General features: G+C 54.6%; 1 protein-coding gene across 2 annotated transcripts in view; it reads left to right on the plus strand.

The window, feature by feature from the left end:
• Positions 1 to 145: 145 nt before the first annotated feature.
• The window catches only part of Egfr (epidermal growth factor receptor), a 106320-nt gene continuing 85127 nt past the window's right edge, over positions 146 to 21338 (plus strand). For both annotated transcript variants that reach the window (XM_077658085.1, XM_077658087.1), the window contains exon 1: positions 146 to 700. The gene's annotated coding sequence lies outside the window, so the exon portion shown is untranslated. The remainder of the gene's footprint in view (positions 701 to 21338) is intronic.

Genomic DNA, 21338 nt, shown 5'->3' on the forward strand with positions numbered 1-21338 from the left:
TCGCCCCCTCCTCTCCCGCCCGCTTAATCCCGGCATGCCCGCCGCCGCCGCGCGGGTCCCCCTCCTCTCCCCCGCGCCCCGGCCGCCCGCCTCCTGCCTACCTGGCTGGCTGCGTAGGAATCTCGCTACCTTGGACGCGAAAACCACTTGCCGGGCTGCCCAAAGTCGCGGAGCCAGCCCCCTTCTTGCCGCCGCTCGCTGTCGCGACCATAGTTGGTCGGCTGGCTGGCTCGCCGGTGTTGTTACCTGGCTGCGTCCCGTGTGTTGTTGCACCCGCGCCGCGTGCTTCTGCTGCTGCCGCCGTGTGCGTGCTGCCCGGCGTGTGTGTTTCTCCGATGCTCGCCGCCGCTGTCACGGCCCTGGGCGACGGCGCCATGTGAGGGACGACGCCGGACTTCAAGGGCTGTGGGACGTGCTCCTTCTTCGTCTGCCCCGCTCCGGCCTCTCGCAACCTGTGCTGCTCGTCGGGTGCTGTGCGCGTGCGTGCAGTTCCTCCACCTCGAGACCCCCCGTTCGCGAGGAAACCGAGTGGAAGAAGGGAGAAGTTCTCTGCCAAGCAACCCGTGGAATAACTAGAACGTCCGAGAAAAGGAAACAAACCCGGTCTCGTGTGCTACGGTGTCCCGGGCTGTCTGTCTCCGTTTAGTTGTTCGCTTTCCATCTCAACACACTGCGCTGCCGGTTCCTGGCTTCTTGCTCGGTGAGTCGCTCCGTTCGGGTGTACGCCTTCTGCATCTTCTTGCCTGCCGGCTGCCACCGCGGCGACGTTCATTTTTTGGGGGCGACCCGCGCCACACAGTTGAAGGAACCCGGGTCCGAGCGCCTTACCCTCGCCGATCGGGTCCGCACACCTGTTGGTGTTGCTCGAGCGCGAACATAGAGGGAGCGAGCGGTGGCCCCCCCTCGAAAGTGGGCCACACCGCCTCGCTTTTGCCCGGTCGGGGAAGCAGCACGGCCAGCCTTCAGCTGGCGGTTAGGCCTAACAGGGATCGCTGTTCCTTCCGAAGCCCGTTTACGATCACGCCGTTCCGGGTCGCTTCGCTCGTAAAGGCCGATCGCTTCTTCGCCGAACCGAGCGCGCATCGCGGGCGCGCGCCGCCGTCCAGCCGCGGTATTCTTTTCTCGGGGTAAAAAGAAGAAGCGAGCGAAGGGAGGACGGATGCTCTCCTCGTAAACGATGCGACCTGGCCGAAAAAAAGAAAAAAGCCCCCCCCCCCCCCCCCCCTCACTTTGCGACAGCCGATTGGCTCTGCGAGGCTGCATCGAGGATGAAAAGAAATGTTCGAACCGATGGAAGAGCTGCTGCTGCGCTCGTGTCTGCCTCGGTTGTGGTGGTAGGCCTAGCCCCGTTTGCCGCTGTTACAAGCGGCGGCGTTCCGCGACTCTGTACGCCCTGGCGGTTCCTGACGCTGTGTGGCGAGTGTTCGCCTTGTGAAAAGTGCTTTAATGCATGCAATTCGATTGGCGGAGCGCGCACCTCGCCAATCGTTGAAGAGTGCGCGCCTTCCGTTGGCGTGCGCTGTTTTCGTTTCGAGTGCTGACGGGACTAGCGGACTTCTCTGCGTCACCTAAACGCGGCTCTGCGTCACATCGTTCTGTACCACATGCTGTATATACACTGCCTGACCGAGTCACGGACAGAAATATATGTTGTAGTCCGCGAAGGTAGGTGCGTGGCCCAGTGGGGAAGGGTTTCTTCTCTACTCTGGATCGAGTTGCGGGGCTGGGTAATAATGCGTGGAACGGGCGTCACGTGCTCTTGATGGATGACGGGGACTTGAGTGTTGGGTGTCGGCATTGGCACGGTCACAAGAATGCGCGCGCGGCGGCCGCCGGTGACGGCGTCAGCACGCGAAGTCGCTGAGCAGCTGCTCGAAGCGTCGCCTTGCCGAGGAAGCTTTTTTTGAGGAAGCAAAAATAAAAAAAAAACGTATCTGTGTCGGAGGCCGCGATAAGGAAATCTTCGTGCTTTCGTATCTGCAGCAGTTGTGATCGAGTGACGATAGAACGCGGCCGAGGATCGCGGACAGTGCGACAACGAAGAAAATCTAGCGCTGCTACGTGAAAGAGCGGCTATCTTGTACGGCATTGACTCGTTACAACGAATTCGCAGTGCGCGACATTTTTTTTTTACTATTATTGTATTGGCGAAGTATCGTGTGGTTTTACGCGTTGGCGTATACGTTTGGCACGCCCGCGGTTGTCTAAATTTCGAAGTGCTTCGTTGTCCCGTTTCGCTTCGTTATAACGGGAGGGCTAGCATCGCGAGAGATGAACGAGTTTTCGTACCGCGGAGTTAATGCCGACAAAATCACCGACACTTTCAAGTTCCGCTTCGTTTCGTGTTATCCTGCGTCATTGTCTTTTCCGCGCCTGTTTAGATGTGCTTAAAGATTACAAACTCACTTTTTTTGTTCTACTGAAGTTGATTTCAAGGGAACTCCACTTTACAAAGCGATGTGACATCCACTAGCGCAAGGAGCTGTTATGTCAGAACAACATTTCGTATGAAATCACTAGAACGACCTTAACAGATGGTATCTCTTCCTCTAGGTATACGCGCTCTTCGGACCGGTAGCCGCTGCGGAACCCGCACGGCAAACCGCCATCGCGGCGACCATATTAGTCGGCGCCGTTCCAGAGCCGTGCCCTACTTCCGTGTGTGCGGTCGTCCTGTTTTTGTATATTGCCTCACTGTTTTCTTCCGATCGCTTTGCGTGCTCCGTTTCTGCCCGCACGTAGTGCACTGTTGCCAAGTGGCACACACTGCGCGAAGAGGGCGCATGCGCGCGCTGCGTACGTGCTTGTAATGCGTATACGGGGCCCGCTGGTGATGCGAGCGTGGTATATCGGCGGTTAGGTTAGTGGCAAGTTGAGAAACTGGAGCGCATTAAAGGGGCCGGCAAGGCGATTATCCGCGAGATTTTAGTGCACATTTTAAAAAAGGCCGTATTCAGCAAAATGTGAGAAAACAAAGAAATAGACGCGTCATTTCTTCGGTGTATAGCTGCGCTTTGCGCAGTTTCGCGAGAAAAAAAAAAGTGCTAACGTTTTATGAGGAAAGGAAAGACGCGGTAATAACTGGATCACTTCTCGGTTGTCACGTGAACCGCGCCACGTGGGATGGAACGAGGTAGTGGAAGACGCCTACTATGTAGTGGATGGCTCTGGATTAATTTCGACCCGCCTGAGGATGGACATCGCGCAGCACATGGGCTTCTTTTTTTCTCTATCTCTCCTCCACTAAAATGCGAGCGCCGCTGCAGGGAGGGATTCGATCCCGTGACCTCGTCTTCATGTCCAAAGAGGCATCGCGGCGAGTGCAGTTTTCTGCTTCTCGTGTAGTCTTGAGAAACGTCATCCTCAGGCGTCTCCGCTCTCCGTAGGATATCAGCAGCGTGCTAGAGAGAAGCCTCGGCTCGTATTGGGGTCAGGGATGAGATTCCGCGGTTGCTCCCCACCTGCACGGGCGTCTACGCATTACGGCGGGCGAAAGCGGTTGCTTCGCCACCGTTTCGCTGTCGTCTAATGCACGTGCATGCGGAGGCATTCTTCCGAGCCCCGTTTTGTATAGGTGTAGTTAGCTTGCGACAGCGGTGGCGTAGGGCCGTAGTGGTATAAAAGGGAGACGCATCGTTGACGTGCATGCACTAAACGACTACGCCTCGAGGGAGTGAATGTAGTAAACTTTTTTCTGAATAGTTACATTTAGCGCCTTTTAAGCTTCGAAGAAAAAATGAAAGAAAAAAATCCCATTGTAGAACGGGGAGCTTGACTGCGAGCTAAGTGTTTCCTTTTGCAATCCAATACAGTTTGGTTAAGATCGCTATTTTAAACGAGTAGGTATTAAGCAGAGACAGACAAGGCAAGGAGAAAGACAGGACAACACGCGGTGTTAGTTTAGCCAGTTTTGGCGGCGCATGCGCCAACGCCACAGTGTGTAACATTACTGAAGAGTTACTGACATTACTAGCGTGTCTGTTACCATCAGTCTGTTCCGCATGCTTCTGGAGACAGTGTTGGCGCTGAGAGCACGCGCCGACCAACGGCTGCTCTTTAAAAGAGCGTTCGCCCGCCCTTGCGCGTCCCTCGGTTTACACCACCGCGAGTGGAGCGCGATAAGGTGATGCCGGCGGTGTCCCTTTGTCGGCGTCCTCTGTGCTGATATCGCCGCTGCTTGGGATTAGCCCGTGGCCTCGTTATCTGCGGCGCTTGTATAGATCTCCGCAACGACCGATAACGAGGTTTCCTAAGGTTCGAAATGGGGGAGGCGGGCGTAATGAAAAAGAATGGCGAAGAAAACCATATGTTTTGCGAGATTCTTAGCTCTGTTAAGCGCTGCGGGAAGGTCATGCACGATGACTTTTCGGATAAGTGTCAACCATCCGAGGACGCGTTCACAAAGCAGCGCTGAGAAAGTCCAGTTTGCGGACTTGTTTTGTGCCGAGAGTACAGTAGTAGTAGTAGTAGTAGTAGTAGTAGTTTCCTATTACAAGAATAGAAGAAGGAAGGAAAAGTTGTTGCCGGCAGCGTCAATTGCTATCTAAAACATTAAGCACCCGAGCTGCTGCCGGCGGTTATAAAAGGGAAATGGAAGGATAGCAAGGACAAGTATAGAGGGGTGAGATAGCAAGAAAGGACAGGAGAGATTCCGACATTCCGCGGATATACGTTTCAGAGCGTCCCCAGCATAGACCATTCCCCTTCCAGAAGAGGGAAAATACGGGCTGGTTGGTACATGTTTAACGAATTGGAAAAAACAGCGCAATCAAAGACGAGACACAAGAGAAGCACAAAACACCGGCGCTGTGTTTTGTCGGTGTTTTGTGCTTCTCTTGTGTCTCGTCTTTGATTGCGCTGTTTTTTCCAATTCATTCCCCTTCCGCCACCCACAGGCAGGTGAATGGTGCCCTGCACTGTCTTTCTTTACATTCGTTATTGGCACTGTGCCGTAAAGCGGTGTTTCCGTCATGTCACTGTTCGCGTTCATTCTTTCACGGTGCGCCCTCGGTGCCTGGGACTTTGATTGTTCGGACAGCCGGCGTGGCATGGTTCCAGTGCGCGCGGGAGAGCACAAAAGAAGCGAAGTCGAGAGGTGAGCCTGGTTGTGCGCAAGGGCAAAGGCGATGTTCGGCGAAACCGCGGAGAAGTTGGCCCCACAGACGACCAGGCAATACGGCAAGGCCGTTCCCAGAGGCGCAACGTCCATACCACGAGCCTATTCGTCACTCTCTCTCTCTCGTCGTAATAAGCATAGGGCTGTCGAGAACAATTTGCATTGTTCCCTGCGCCGTCGTGGGTATGGACGTATCTTTGACGCGGGGTGGCAATTTAGGCGCCGTTTCCGCTGCAGCTGTCGGGGATATGTGTTTGTCGCGTTTCTGATTGCCCGATGATTTAGGGCGTGTGTTGTAGAGCTTGTGCAGGACGTTGATGCGACTCTTACGTGGTTATTTTACGAGGCGTCGTCGCCTGCCTGATTGCTTTATACTCGAGTTGCTAGAGCTCAATCAAAGGAAACTGCCGAAGCAAGGCGTTCAACTGGGATTCTGTGCCAAACAGCAGTGTCAGGTACAGGGTTGGTCAAAAGTTCTCGAGCCACAGGGGCTGCTTTTCTTCGGTATATCCTGGCGCTTAAGATGCCGATAAAGCTATCAAGGTTCCCAAATGTTAGAACTATACTTCTTCTACCCTCTGCACATGTCTTGAGCTTCGCGGCTGTCGGTAATTGCCCGGCTATACCGCTAGAAAGCAGACCCTGTGGCCTGGCAACTTTTGACCAACCCTGTGCCTTATTTTCTGCTCGCGATATTTCAGCACAGTGGAAGGGGAGCTCAACCAGCTATAATCGGACACAACTCAAGACGAAGCCGCAGATGCCAAGGCATCCAAGGAGACCCTCCAGCTAATGGCATCGACCGGTTTTCATGATGCCGGAGTTAATTCCCTTTCAGCTGACACACCCTGCGATTCGACGAAAGCAGGTCAAAGGGAATTCGCCTCGACGTCACGAGAATCGGTCGACGCCCTTGGTTTGAGACCCGCATTTAAAGGAGGGACATTTTCCGCTTCGTTCTTGAGTTGCATCCGACCACTGTCAGTCACTTCAGGTCAGAGGTTCTTCACGAAGATGACGAGAACCTCACGAAAACTCTTAGTAGTCTTGTGAAATTTTGTATAAAAGAATAGTTGGGACGTGCTCGCTACAAGCATTCGCGCGCGGGTACGCGTGTCTGCGCATGCTTCTGAACGCAATCACTCGGATATGCGCATTACATATTCGCACGTGTTGATGTGTTTTGTCTTGCGGGCGGATGAAATTTGAAGACATGCCCCGCTGACGTACACCTAACCTGGATCGAACTTTTAAAACGTGCATGCAAGCAGGCAGATTAATTTGTCTGTCCGTCATTTCACTCGTATTCACCTGAAACCAGTGGGCAAATGCTGTCTAGAGCGTCACACACGAAGCAACTTTCTTAGAGGAGGGTTGTACAGGACGTATTCCTGCGAACTTCCATCGCTACCCTCACTCGTCGAGCCAGTCAGCTCGGTAGCTCTTCTCTGTCCTCGAACTATAGAACCTGAAAAGCACTTTAACCAACATGTTACCGCCCCTCTCACATCTCTCTCTCTCTCTCGTAACGTATCGCTAGATACTAGTTCACCGGGTAGCTGCGTGTTCGGCGCTGCATGAGAATACCATTGCTTGCTGTGACACTTGTCCATGCAAACACGCACATTACGCCGGTACGGGCGCAGAGACAGACCACAGCTGCATAACTGCGGCGCTGCTATCTGCGGCGGCCGTAATACAAGAGTAGGGAGGGGGGGGGGGGGGCAAATTTATCGCAACCGCAACGCTTCTGGAGACTCGCGCGAGTGCGCGCAGCCTCTCTCCCTCCGCCAGGCCCTCTCTCCCCCAGCGGGGCCGATGCTTCGCGTTTCCCGCGGCGGAGTGGCCGCATGGTGTTTTGGACGTCCACCCTTATCGCGGAAAATGCATCAGTGGTGCAGCGGCGCTGGACTCCTAGGGGGCTGGAAGACGCGCCTCTCCTTTCCTGGCCTCGTACGCTCCTTGGGACGAGGCCGCTAAGCAAAGGAGAATGAGGGCCGGTCAGAGAGGGGGGAGGACTGCGCACCTTTCTTGCATTCTGCGGCTGCTCGCTTTTAGCCGCTCGGGGAACGCAAGCCGGTGCGCGCGGCTTAGTGCTCGAGCTCTTGCAATATGCTCTCTTCTTTTTTTTTTCCTTCTCTCTCTCGTGGCTTCGTCGGTCGGCCCGACTCTCTTGTTATTTACTCGTTATCGAACGGGTCGATCGCGAAAGCGTTGAGCCGAAACGGCTGTTTTGTGCTCCTCTCGCTGGGAAGTGCTGAGATGCGTGGCTCGGAGGGGACTGCCATCCTTTTCTTTCCTCCTCCTCATTTCCCCGCTCTCCTTGCTTTTAGAAGCTCTCCTTGGCAGATAGTTTCTATAGCGACACTTGCTTAGCGCCGTCGTCCAAGCCAACTTCGCCGCAGATCCGCGCGCTCCCGCGGAGGTCGAATGCGCACGTTATACGTAAAGTTTCGTTTTCGTCCGGTTCGCGGTTCGACGGTATTCCGTCAAGGCTGTTATGCCCCTCTGAACTCAAGAGTCTGGAGGTGTCCTTTCATTCTGGTCATGCCCCCTGGAAATGGTTTAACTTAGCTTTATTATTGTTGCTGGCAGTGGCGTGCATTACGAGTGAAAGTTTTAGTCATAACGGCCGCTCTGTGCGCATATTTCGCAAGCAACGAGCTCCGATTTATAAGCTCCATTATGGCCACTCCGGATGCCGATGTCGCTTCTCACAAAGCTTCGACAGCTGTAAGTGCGGTGGGAACCAATAGGATGGCGGGTGTTAACGCTTGTAATTCTTGCTGAAAACTGCAACAGTATACTCCTTCGCCGGAAGCTCGACAGCAAACGCGGCAGCGTTCATAGATGACGCTCGGCTTGCCCACGCCACGTGCAGTTGGGGAACGGATTTCGCCCAGCCCAGAGTGCGCCGTGATGCTTATTTTGTAACCTCAGGAATGCGAAGCTGCGGGGGGAGGGGGGGGGGGGAATCAAGCGAAACTAAGCGCACCGCAATGCGCTGGTATTCGTGCGTGAAAGCGGCCGGGACTTTCCGAAGAAAGGAGGCTGGACGCTTCAATGGAGAAGAGCGATATCTAGCCAGGATAGGATAAGGCTTAATCCCTGTCGCCGACCGGATTAGCGTTGACCGGCCCGCCGGGACGACTTTCCTGGGTTGGCGGACTGCACAGTTTATGGCTGCTGCGTTCTCGCAACGTCTGCTTTGTATGTTTCTGTATTGTTTTTTTTTTCATGAGAACCTGTTTTATTTTTCATTTTTCCTGCGCTCCGTGCTGCTCGCGTTCGTAAAGCGTTATCGGTTGAAATAAGACGAACGCAGTAATGATAGCCTTATGGCGATTACATCTAGTGCCTAGCGACTGCCATGGAAGAACGCGAATTGATTTGTTTTCTAATTGTTTTCGGTCGCACTAATTGCTCGCTGTCGACTCACTTTTGCACAACGTGTTAGGCAATACTTAATCGCTGTGAACCAAAAGTGAGCGTCCTTACGCACTTGTGTGCAGAATGCTAAATAGACGGTGAGCTCCGGAAAAAACCGCAACTTTTTCGGGAGTCGTTGGAAAGGGGGGAGGGGGAAGCGACCAGCAGTTCTGGAAGACAATACGGCACCCGTACCAAATTTCTAGCGTTTTGAAGTTGAGGTTGTTGATAGCTGCAGGCCCGTTGTGCTGCAGCGACACGTAGATAATGAATAAAGGTCGACAATTTAAAGGACAGTTCGGTGTCCTAGCAGACCTCTGGCGCCACTCGCATAAGCCCACCCAGGAAAGTGTCCAGCTGCCGGCTTTACCGTTTGTACACCTAAGTGTCATGAAGGAATCTTTGAACTGCAGTTGAACGTCGTTATAGCGAAGTTGAAGGGGCCCGGCGATTACTTCGTTATATGGGTAACTTCGTTATAGTTCGTGTTGACCGAGTTTGCAAGGGGAATCGTCATTCCTTCGTTATGTCGAATATTTCGTTATAAACAGCTTCGTTATAACGAGGCCCGGCTGTATTAGTTGACGTTGTCCGGTTATAGAAGCCAGCGTTACGTGCAAAAAAAAGCGAACAAAAAAAATCGTGCCCTTAAGAGCCGGGGGACTTGCAACGTTCGCGGTCACTTAATGGCGCGGTGATCGGGCGCCCCCTTTTTTTGTTTTTCGCGGAGTGAGCGATGAGCGACGCGCTTTTCTGCGAAAGGCGCGTGCAAGATGGGCGACACCGGGAAGCGCGCTCGATTAGCTATGCGCAGTACGTCCTCAAATTAGACCGTCGCTGGCGTCAAGATTGCCCCCGGAGGCGATGTAGCGCGCCGCGCGGCAGCGTTTTTTTTTCTCCCCTCCGTCGCACCTGCACCTGCGTTCGAAGGAGCCGCCGCCAGTTTTCACCCGCAGCTTGCAAGAAAAAACTGTTGGCACGGGGAAGTCACGTGCCTCGCCTCTTTCCCCCTCCCTCATTTTTCTTCTTTCGTCTTGAGCTCGCTCGTGTAAAACAGAGTCATTGTCGTTTCACGATCGCGGGGCCGTGTTCGGGTCACTCCCTGTTATGGGTGTTCGCAGGTTGGCTTTACGAGGACGACGGGTGCTTTCGTGGGCGCTCTTCTTCCCGCCTTTTCCTTCATTATGCCGAGTTTTACGATCGCGGTATAAGAAATAGAAGCCGGAAAGAGGGGTGCGCGTCGGAAGCGCAGTTTTCTAGTGAGAGTGACGGCCCGAGAGCGACGCACAAGCTGGCCTGACGTCTCCCCTTATTTTAGGTTTCCACCAGCATACAGGGGGCCGGCCACTTGGGATGGGCTCACGAGTGGTTCGGGGGTAAATAAATCTCCGTAGCGGACCGGGAATATTTAGTTGTTTTTTTGTTGTTGTTGTTGGTATAGGCAGGCGTGTGGGGAGAGCCCTGGGGGCGCTTAGGAATGGCCTTGAAACGCCGATACTATCGCGCCCCACTCCCTCTCTGTGCGTGGCCCTCTGGTGTCCGTCTTCGCCTGTGTTTTCCTTCTTTTGCTCCGCTTCGGACCATCTCAGCCCCCCCTCCCCTCAGGGCCCGGCCGAGCTTCGCCGCTGTCCGGGCACGGAGGACGCTTGCGCGATCACGTTGCGCTTTTCTGAGTGTGCGCAGGTTCCTCCGGCCTCGCCGAGCATTCCGAATGCAGACTCCTCCTGGTCTCCCTCTCTCTCTCTTTGGGAGAACTGCAGCAGCACAGGAGGAGGAATGCCCGGGCAAGGGGGGAAAGGAGGAGGGGGAGAGCAGATTATGCTTTCCTCCTCGTGTCCCCCCTCCCTCCTTGGTCTCACCGTGCGGTGGTGGTGGCTAGTTGCACGCGATGGGCCTCTGTGCGTGCGTTTGTTCTTAACCGCGCGATGCATGCGTGCGTGTCGCAAGAGTCGGTGCAAAGGGCATGGCTTCTGCGGCGAAATCGGTCATTCGGCTCGTGGGCACTGTCTTTCCTCTCCCTGTCTACTTCCCCCCCCCCCTCCCTCTGTCGCCAGTAACCGCGCGTCCTTCCTCTTCCCTCCGGTCGACCTTTGGGTGCGTGGGAGGCCGCCGATGGTCGCGCCCTCTCGGTTGGTTTCCTCGTTTTTGGTCGTGTTCCGTGCGATGTCCCCTGGCTGCGGACCTCCTCCGTGCGTTGGGAGGGGACAGCCGCAGGCAGGGGAGGAGTGAGCGTGGATCCTGCGGCGCGACATGTTTCCTCTCCTCCTCTCCCGCTTGCCAGTGCTGTCCAAGCACGGCAATGGCGTCTCTCTCTCTCTCTCTCTCTCTCTCTCTCTCTCTCTCTCTCTCTCTCTCTCTCTCTCTCCAAGCCATGTCAACCGTGGGGCCCCTCGCTGGGCCGTGTCACGGCGCTGGACAGCGGCCGTAGATATCATGCCCCGCCGGCCGACAGGAGGCGACGGTGTCGCACCGGCACGGCTTCCTCGCGCCCTAGGGTGCCCCCTCGTGTCCCCACCGGTCGTGCCGCGCAAGTTAGGCCGTAGAGTGGAAGGGGGGGGGGGGGGGGGGTGCCTTTCAAACCTGTGCCGCTTGTTCCTTTCTCTTTCCTGTTCGGCCTCTCGTGGGCTCCGGGGCGAGCGCTGATCATTCTCTTGACGGCGGTCGCGCGCCCCTGCAGTGGGCCAGGTTGCGACAGCAGCGTTTGATAGTGGGACGACAACGCGGTGTATTTGCGGGTGGCACACGTGTTCGGGGGATTGCGTCGTGCCTGAGCAGAGAAAAAGTGTCTGTATGGGCGGGCCTTTCACTCGCAGCTAGAATAGGGAGCTTCGGTGACGTCATAGCGACGCAGACACCTATCGTGCCAGGTTGCCGGTACAGTCTCGTTGATGTGGTTTTCCATGGACCTCGAGGAATATTTGTTCACGCCATCTGAAATTGGTGTGCACCAGACGGGTCAAAATACGAAGCACGAATGCGCACGACAACGGCTGCTTTACCGTAGCCCTGGGAACATTTTGCTTCGGCCGTTTATGCTGGTGGCAAATATACACAGGGTCACTCAGTGATGCTCTGTTCGTGGTCAGCGTAGTTGATAGTGAATTCCGTGCGTCGTAAGGTCGTCTGATCGCCGGCAGAGAGTCAAGACACGGCGATGAATTAAAGCAGACGGTTTGTTCGAATAGAGTCGTTTATAAAACCAAAAGCAGTTTTGAAACTGCAACGAAACAAAGAAAACGAAGGATAAAAGCATGCAGAAGATAAATTGCCGCCACGAGAGCAATCGCTACTCCGAGTTCGATAACTGATATTATCTGTGTGGCAAAGAAGCCGATGGCGTAATTGCTCACCAGCCATCCAGCTTCTTTATTTCGCACGCCTCTGTGATCGCTCTTGATGGCCTACCCACAACACCGACAAAATCTGGACAAGCGCATTTTTCAACGGGAAATAGTTTTTGGACACAATTATTTTGCACATACCGTAAGATTTTACTATAAAAAACACTATATATCCGCAGATCTTTACTCGGCAGGCTTCATTTTTTTTTTTGCTAATAACGTTTTTGCTATCGTCAAACACGTTCCCAATTGGTTTTCTATGGTAGTCTTAGCTGCTCGATGCAAGAGATAGAAAAAATCTTTAAAAGAAAGATTTCGCTTCGCATCGGACGACTGGGCCATCGCCTTCAATATTTCCATAACAGTGCCTTACAGTATACAATATTCAAGATTGATGTCTTGGTTCTCCTTGAAGATTCTGAAGTTGCATTTTCTCCTGCTTCCGCGCTGTTCCGTCAAGAGTGCGCTGACGGTTTGAAAACTGATTTACTTTAATTATTTCATGACCACGGCCCGATTTCCCTGTCCAGACTTACGATTGGCGAGTCTGAAATGATCGCATCGCTTAGCGTGCTCTGTCATGTCCGAAGAAACGCGCCTAAGCTAGCAGTATACCGTTCGCTGTGTCAGATCCGGTGGCGTTGATTAACTGATGAGCTGCAAAACAGCGCTACGCTGTTTTGTTGCATTTTCTTGTCAGTATAGATGCCACATTTGATGACGGCGTGGATTGTAGCAGCAAGGTCAACACAAACGATGAAAGCATTCGTAAGCTACACAACACTCGACATCCTTCGCCAAGCAGGCTGCTTTCTGCAGTGCTACTTGAGGAACATCGCAACTACACCTCGCTTGGCTACGCGTAACCTAACGGGAGGGTGCAGGTTCCAGTAATCGCTTTCTCCTCACCGTTTCGTTTCTGGGCGCGCGCTAATGACCCGCTAATCGCGCTACCTGCAGAGGCAGCTTACAGGAATGCGCTCTGATGTGACGACCTCTCCGTCAGTAGGAGCTTCAGCCACCTCCCTCGTCGGGCACTGGCAGGCAGCATTGTTTGGAGGATCTCTTTGTCGTTTATTTTTGCTCATTGAAGGTCCCGGTCACCTCATTAACAAAAAGGAGGGCGGCTCAGCAGCCTTCGACCCTCTTCTCTACGCGTTTTTTGCTTCTAAGGTGTCGAAGGGATATGTTGGCAAGGCATCTGCGTGTGTGGAAGGGGGTTGAACTCGTGTGAGGGTAATGTGTCATGATCGCATCTCGCCTCTCTTTCGCACTCGGCATTGTTCCCCTTCGCGGGTGGGCGTCGCGCTCATCGGAATCGACGGAAGAGCAGTCGCTAGCCGCAGCAGCGCCGCCCTGGTGGTGGGCCGCGCAGCAAGCCGTCGTCCTGTGCTGCCGCTGCCAACGCCAGTAACGTTAGCCAACGCTGTGTGCGCGCGACGACGAGTCGGCGCTGTCGCCTTCTCTCCCCCTCTCCCCTGCGCGGCAGCAGCCAGGCCTTGCGCCGTCGTGGGCTGGTCAGCCGTGGGAGAGAGCTGATCTGGGTCACAGCGATCAGACGCCGAGGCGGAACTTCGCCGACCGCCTCGCGCGCGCGCGTCCGTCCGTCGATGCAAATAAACCACGGTATACAGTATACACGCATGTCTGTATACACCCGTGGCGACGCACCGCGGCGGTTGTACGCAGGTTAGACCCTTCTCGTTTGTCTCGTCGTACAGGAAAAAAAAAGTATAATAGCTGTGGAATGCAGTGCCCCCCCTCCCACCTCCGGGACCTGTCTTTCACGTCTGTCATTTCGCGTGACCTGAGCCTCTGGCGTGCATGGGTTGACAGCGGCCGGCCGGCGGACGACGTCTTGGGAGGGCGTACAATACATACCACGAGGTGGACACGGAAGGAAAGCGGTCCTTCGTGCACGGATGGCGCGGAAGAGGCTGTTGAGGTACTGTTACATTCGAGAAGAGGGTAGGAGAGGGGGCGGGCTGCATTCAGATGATGGCCTGGCTTTTAATTTAATTTTGGAACGAGAACTCAGCCGCTGCCCGGTTTAAATAAACGATGCTCGCGACGTCGGTCCTCGTTGTACGGTCGATGGCCTGAGGTGCCTGAAAGGTGAAACTATGTGTTCTACAGCGAACGCAAAATTTATCTAGGTTTCAGGTTCTCCTCTTAAAGCGCAGCATTTCACAAGTGAACTGTGAGAGTACAGACACCTTCACGGTTATTTAACATTTCTGGTATCGTGCTTCGAAACTTCATTGACTCATTCGTCGCTAATATTGGTTACATATATAGAGCAGCTGTACGTGTAAAAAAAAACGCTACTGTCTCTGGCACGTGTCATTGCTTTGGAGCACCGTTAGCGATGTGTATAAAATGACCTGCCCGGGCCCCTTTTGTTATAGACCCTGTGTCTCAGGAAAGCCGTCGTCTTGGTCATTGGCCGTGAATGACAAATCGGCGAAAAACTCCCAGAGAAGTAACCTGGGGGGGGGGGGGGTGCACCTAGGTCACGTGACATTGTGATGCCATTACAACCTCTCCAACAGATTGTGAGCGAACTGCCCGCCGTGGCAGACGGCGGTTAAATTAACGATTGGTCGCCGCGAGAGGTTGTTCGGGAAGAGCAGCCTGGGTCGCACAAGCCCCACCGGTGGCAGCACCTGCACCTGCCATCGCAGGGCAGTGGCGCATCGCTTAACCGCTGCACCACTGCACTGTAGGAGTGGTACGAAGATTTCCAAGGATCTTTGAATGTAAAATAGAGAATGACCAATTCCACATGTATGGGCATGTTTATATCGTGTATTAGAACAGACGTGCACTCTTCCCGCCTGCAGTGACAACACGCTCATCGCACCGATTCTTTCTTGTCGCCTATCGCTTCGCGGATGAGAAATCTACGTTCCCGAATGACTGCGTCTGAATCTCCGAGAGCCGTGGCTATCCCGCCCATCGCATCTTCGAACCGCCGAATGGGACAAGACGAGTGCGCGACTCTGCCTATTTACGTTGAGGTAGCATGGGTGGGGACGGTTTCGTAATTGCGGGTAAGAACAGCGCGCCATCCCCTCCCCTCTAATGAATGTTCAGCGTCCGTCGGACTTTCGGTCGCATTCGCGTCTCGCCGCAGCGTCTAGATCACTCAAACCGGCCGCCATTCCCCGCGCGCATAATCCTGCCAGACATGCATTCGCCTCCTCTTCGGTTCTTGTTCTCACGGCACCATCGAGGTTTCCCCGTGTTCCGAAGACGCCATCTGTCGATCGATCAGGGCGTTCAATCAAGCGCGCGCCGCCAGCCGCGGCATGCATGCCCCGGGAGCCATCCGGTGAAATAATCACGGCGGGGCCCCGCTCTGAGCAGTTTCTTGCTCGGCGTCTCCTCGTCCCTCTCTCCACGTCTCTCTTTTCTCCCTCCTCCTCTTTTCTTTTCCCGTAGCCGACGCACGCACACGACGCGCTTGCTGCGCTGACGCCGCACGTCTGCGGGGAAACATTCCGGGGAATGAGTTTCGTAATCATAAGAGCGCGCCGCGATTGGTTGCATGCATGCGACGTCGGAGGCCAGTGAGACGTTACGCGAAGACGGCCCCAGAACCGCCCCCTTGCCTAGGCGGCGGCCGGTTCGCCTTTACCTGACTGTGCGGCGGGACATTTGTGATTTCTTCGGAGAGATTTGCGCGCTCACTCGAGCTCGAGTTCGCGGTGTTGTCGGAGAGCTTTCTGATCTGGGAGTCGCTTAACGGTAGAAGCCGTTGCGTCGGACAGCGCGCTTGCTTGCCTGTTTTTGTTTTTTTTTCGTGGAAGATTTTGAGTTGTTTGCTTATCGCTTTCTCGGATACGATTGGCTGAAAAACGTAAGGGACGGCGATTCCAAGTAACGAGGCACGCTGGCTGCGAATATATCGGGGTGTAAATTACTATACATGCGCGAATCCTGCTCGTGTCTTTTCGTAATGTCGCTTTTTTTTTTCCGGCGGGTAGGCAGTTTTACTTGCTTGGTACTAGCTCCTAAGGAGCGATTACAACACGGACTAGTGCCACGTAGCACGTACCAGCTGTGTACCAACGATTAGTACCACGTACCAACGACTAGCACCATGTACCAAGCACCACGCGTACTGACGTAGCCTGGGGGGCTGCTTTTTTTTTATTCTGAAAATTGTTGAAAGCGCTAAACACTGCGTCTCTGTCTTGACCTCGGGTTACGCAACCATGCCAGTGGCTGTCGAGGTCAACCGCGTATAGAACAATCAAGGTTCTGCAGTGCACGAATTCTTCACTCCCAGCTTTTTCATTCCGAATACAGCGAAAAAAAATGGTGCCGCCCTCTGCAAATGTGTGGCATATGTAAAAGGCGCTTGACTTCGAATATTCGCGTTCCCCGCGACTCTTGGGAGCCCCGCGTGCTATTTTGCTTCATATTGCAGCTGGCCCGTCGGAGCAGTTCCATTGTCCGATCGAATCGCCGCCCCCTTTTGCGCAAGAATCGACATTTCACGGCTGTCGTCCTGCGCGCGTATGCTATAGATCCCGGCGTGACGAGACCGGGGCGCGATGGACTACGCGCAACCTGACGTCTTTATGGACGTGCGGGCGGCTCTGTGGTTGGCCGGGAGCAAAGCGGAGGGAAATCAGCGCGAAGTACTGGCGCGGGAACCGTGCAAGAGCCGTGAAGGCGGCCAAGACGAGGCTGGAGCTGTCCGTGCATGGGCGAGGCCCTGCCTTTGGGTCATGTGCCCTGCGCGTATACCACTTGGGTGCAGCGCTGCCCAGAAGTTTGGTCACGTGAGAATGACCTTGTCGTTCCTCCCCTGGCGCGTACATGCACAGTCGGTCGCCTGCCGGTTTCTGAAGGAAGTGGGCCTTCAAGCTTATTACCGTCGGATGCAACCCATGATATAGAAGCGGCAGATATGCCCCTCCAAGAAGGCCCTCCGCCAGTGGCGTTGGCCCGCTGTCATGACTTAGGCGCCATGACTTGAAAAAGCATTTTCCGCTTCGTTCTGGGTTGAATCCGGCTGCGGAAGTCATCAGGCCGAGTAAGACTACGCTTGTCTGGTACTGGAAGCCGATACGTCAACAAGTCGTCAAGTGTTCGATGGAAGAGTGAGGGGCTTTCAGTGCTTCCTCGGCTCGTCGGTGCAGTTGGAGGCCGCCTGCGCTGCACGGAAGTGCGTGCCTAGACGTGGATCATAGGCTTGCACGCAGACAGCACCCCTGTTCTCGGGGCCTCGCAGGGCGGGCTCGTCCCTGGAGGGCGTTGGTGCCCGCTAATGTCGTACCCTGCGACGCCCGTGAGAAGCCGACCCTCTCCGGACCGGCTGGCGAGGAACGCGCGCGAGTTTTATGCTCTAACGGGGCCGCCTCCTTCCTTTTGGCGAGGCGTTGATGAACGGAACTGCCGTCCGGACAGGCCGTCCTCTGCATGGGTTTTGCTCGAGGCGCAGCTCTGCCCCAGAAAGGCCAGCCCGTCCGTGAGCGTTGATCCGCGGTCGGTATAGAGATCCGACGTTCGATGGTGGTTGCACCCCGTCTCATTGTGGAAGCTACCAGCCTGCGGTGATCGCCTCCGTGAGCGCGCTTCAGCAAACCACACCGTTGTGGAATCCGTCGCCTCGGGCTGGTAGTTTCTACCCCAATACTTGCAAGTTGTACGACAGACTGTACCGTGTTTATAGGGGCAGATATAGGCGAACAGAAAGAAGATTGTGCGGGTACAGGAGATGAGTATGTCCTTTACCACACTCCCTTTTACTAAAGGACAACCTACTCCTTTTTTTTTTTACTTCCTATAGGCGTATTCGTGCTTAGAGTGATAGCGGAGGAGCAGTTTGTTAACTGTCAGGAAGAGAGGTCTTCCTCTTGAAGCGGATACAGTAGAGCTGCAGGTAATAATGAGGCGAATCATCAATATCGTCAGCTTTCTATGGCATCTGGCAAAGTGTAATGTTGTGATTGTCGATCTACACTGTGGTATGATTCAGTGTGACGCAAAATGAAATGGCGCTCACGAGAAACTGGGGCACAGAGACAAGCGCTGAATGCTAATTTCATTTACGCCGCTGATGACATCGTACCTTGCGCTGGGAAGCGTATACAAGCGTCCTATCCAGCGTCCTCACGAGCAGATTGGAGCCTTGACGGTCGAACTTCTGCATGAAATGTGGTTTTGATGTGATGTGAAGACGTTCCTTGTCCCAGGTTTCGGGGTTAAGGGAGAAAAATCGAACCACCCAGCAGTGATTTGAAGTCGACCCCATGCCGTTCCCACTGGCGCCGCCTACCTCGTGTTGATCGTCACAAACATGGGGGCATTCTCGCGCACCTGCCTCAGAGCAAGCTTATTACAGCGCTACTGTTTTCCATCTCGTCCGTGTCGTTCTAGCTCTCCCGTCTGTCGCGCACGAGCGCCTTCTCGGCTCTTATCGCCCCTGGTGCTAATTCAACGAATAAATTTAGCGCGCGCTTTCAGCGCCGCCGCGCACTCGGCTCGTAAATCTTTCGCTTGCGGTTGGAAGCCGCGGGCGTCGTCACGTACGGCTTTCTCTAATAAATTCATTATGCCGGCGCTTGGGGCTGAACCCCAAAGAAAGACGCTCTCTCTTCGACTGACGGCAGCTACCATCGCGTACATTGTGGCCGACGCTGTCGCCTTATTTTTCTTTTCTTTTTTTGTTTAGCGCCAACAGGCAAGTGTGTATAGTGCATGCAAGAAAGCACACGCAGACGCGCGGGGGTTTACGGGCCTTGTACGTAATACGTGTGTGCGGCACTGTAGGACGGAGTCTGGACAGCGTTCAAGGCTTCGGCGATCGGAGCGATTGGCCGCCCGTGCGTGTAAGGGAGGCAGGTGTTCGGCAAAGCCCTTGGGACGTCCAACAACACGGCCGCCGCTAAGCTGGAGCGATGCGGTTCACCTGTGCGGCGGCCAGCTCCGACCGAAATGCCTTTTCGTGTCCAGTTGCCGCGCTTGCCCCTAGGCCGCGTTCACCTTGGCTTGGCCACGGCTGCCTCTTTACCAACCCTCTTTTTTTGCCCGTTCGTGGAGGGCAGCGCTGTACGAATCGCTTGGCAGTCGTGCCTCTCCCGGCATCTGCCCCTCACGGCTGGAACGCAGTGTTGGGTGGGTGGGTGTGTTCGCGCGCGTCGTCCCGATTGGCGTTGTACTATACGGACGTTCGAGCGCGTATACCATTGTAGCCGCTACGTGACTGAATAGTTATTTCGGGCGTGGCGCGAAGAACGGAAAGAGATCAGAAACACGCCGCTGGCTTTCTTCCCGTAAGAGAAAAAAAAAGCAAAGGTGTTGCGAGATTGGATGATAGCTTTGTGTGCTAAATGTATCACTGGTGCTCGCTTAACGGTTTTGGCTGCACGAATTTTTAATGAGATTTTTTTTTTGCCATTCACCCTCCATTTTGATTCGCCGTCAAGCGTTGCTGCCCCGCCGCGGTGGCTCAGTGGTTAGGGCGCTCGGCTAATGATCCGGAGTTCCCGGGTTCGAACCCGACCGCGGCGGCTGCGTTTTTATGGAGGCAAAACGCTAAGGCGCCCGTGTGCTGTGCGATGTCAGTGCACGTTAAAGATCCCCAGGTGGTCGAAGTTATTCCGGAGCCCTCCACTACGGCACCCCTCTCTTCCTTTCTTCTTTCACTCCCTCCTTTACCCTTCCCTTACGGCGCGGTTCAGGTGTCCAACGATATATGAGACAGATACTGTGCCATTTCCTTTCCCCCCAAAACCAATTATTATTATTATTATTAAGCGTTGCTAACGGCAATGTGTCGCTTTTGTTCTGTGGGGGCAAAGCTGGTGTAATTCAGCAGGACAAGTGACCGCCAAGAGAGGGGGCGTTTCCTGACTCGCCGCTGATTTGCGGCGGGGGCCCAACCGTGAGTTTGACGTTTCGGCTCGGGCTTCTTCTGGATCGAAGGTTTCGCGAATGCTGAATGCGAGAGGCAGAATCGTTTCCTTTTGAAAATCAACCGCTAAAGTTTAAAATATCTCCCAGCATCGTGGTTTGTGTACCGCCCGGACGCACGAGCGAAATGGAGAGAGCAACGTGGAAAAAGTTTTTCAGTCGCCCTGGGCGGCAAAACAAATTGGAAGTGAAACAAACTGGAATTGGGGACAGCGGCTCGACGGGCACCGCGCGCAGCGCTGTTGTGACACCGGAGTTCGATGGCCTTTTATTTCGTTTTTATTTTCTTTTCTGCCTCTCCGTCAAGGCTGCGCGAAATAGGACGAACGCGAATGCAGGACCACGGATAAGAGGCGCGTTTAAATGAGAGGAAAAAGCGCCTCAGGCGTGAACTGTCGCACTGTACGTGCTCGAAGCGTTCTTCGCCGGCACAGAAAGTCGACGTCGCAGACCGTGATGCATTGCTTCCAGGCGCGGTCGACTTCAGCTTCGCTGCTTCGGCAGCTTATTTTGCTTACGGCGCGTTAGCTCGCGTGGCCGTTAGGAGAAGCGAGGGAAGAAGAATAAATTTACCTCGGTGTTTACCGGCCTATTCGTGCTTGCCGTAATAACAACCCCGTTCAACCCCCTCCGGCTGCGCGGGCGCGATTTATCTCTGTTGCCCGAGTGGCGCGAAATCCCGTCGAGTGGCCTCCCGGCGCTGTCGACCGTTCCCCGCTTTGCGTCACCCGTCTGGGACGGGCTCTTCTTTGAAATCGCTATCATCTCTGACTGCGTGCTCTCGTGCGGCGAGTTTTCTTTCGCCCAGTGAACGCTGAAGAGGTATAGAAAATGGAAAAAAACTAAAGAGACGGTATACGCGAAGGCGGCAATTTGCGCGTTCCGTGAGGCGTACGCAATGAGGCTACTAACTGACTGTGCGACTTGCACAAAGCAGTGAGGCTCGTGACGCTTGCGACATCTCCTCGCCCGATGTCGACAGCTGCCGGTTGCGGCGCCCAGCTTTCCTGTTCCCTTGTGTTGCGGTCGGTCTGTCGCTACTGTGTGCTTTTGTTGGAGGTGCGAGCGATGGGTGGAGAAGACATGCGCTGGGTTGGTCAGGGTTTCAATGTCACTGACGTCGGTCGTTCTTCATGAATGCGCGGCAGGATTGGCGAACTGTCTTCTCCATGAATGACGTGTCTTCTTGCCAAGTGCGGCCGGATTAGTATGTCTATAGCTACAGGGGCTTGTGAAGGCACGGATGCTAGCTTGCCAGACGCAGTTTAGCGCGAATCACTTTCATGCATGTGCCCTTGACTACTCCGCAGTGTCTGTAATATTTTCTGGCTGATTTCAAATCACTATACGACCACTTCTTTTTTCCCTTCTCCCCAGCTTTCGTGCCGCCTTGGTGCTTTTCCGTGTGCCAAAGATGTTAAGAGAGTGAAAAGAGGCAAATCATTTTCCTCTGTCAGGTGCTGCTACCGTAGCTGCTATTAGGTTGCGGGGCTCCCCCCTGAGAACCGTGCGATTCACGGCTG

This window comes from Amblyomma americanum, chromosome 3, assembly GCF_052857255.1.
Source record: "Amblyomma americanum isolate KBUSLIRL-KWMA chromosome 3, ASM5285725v1, whole genome shotgun sequence".
In the NCBI taxonomy this organism is placed as follows: Eukaryota; Metazoa; Arthropoda; class Arachnida; order Ixodida; family Ixodidae; genus Amblyomma; species Amblyomma americanum.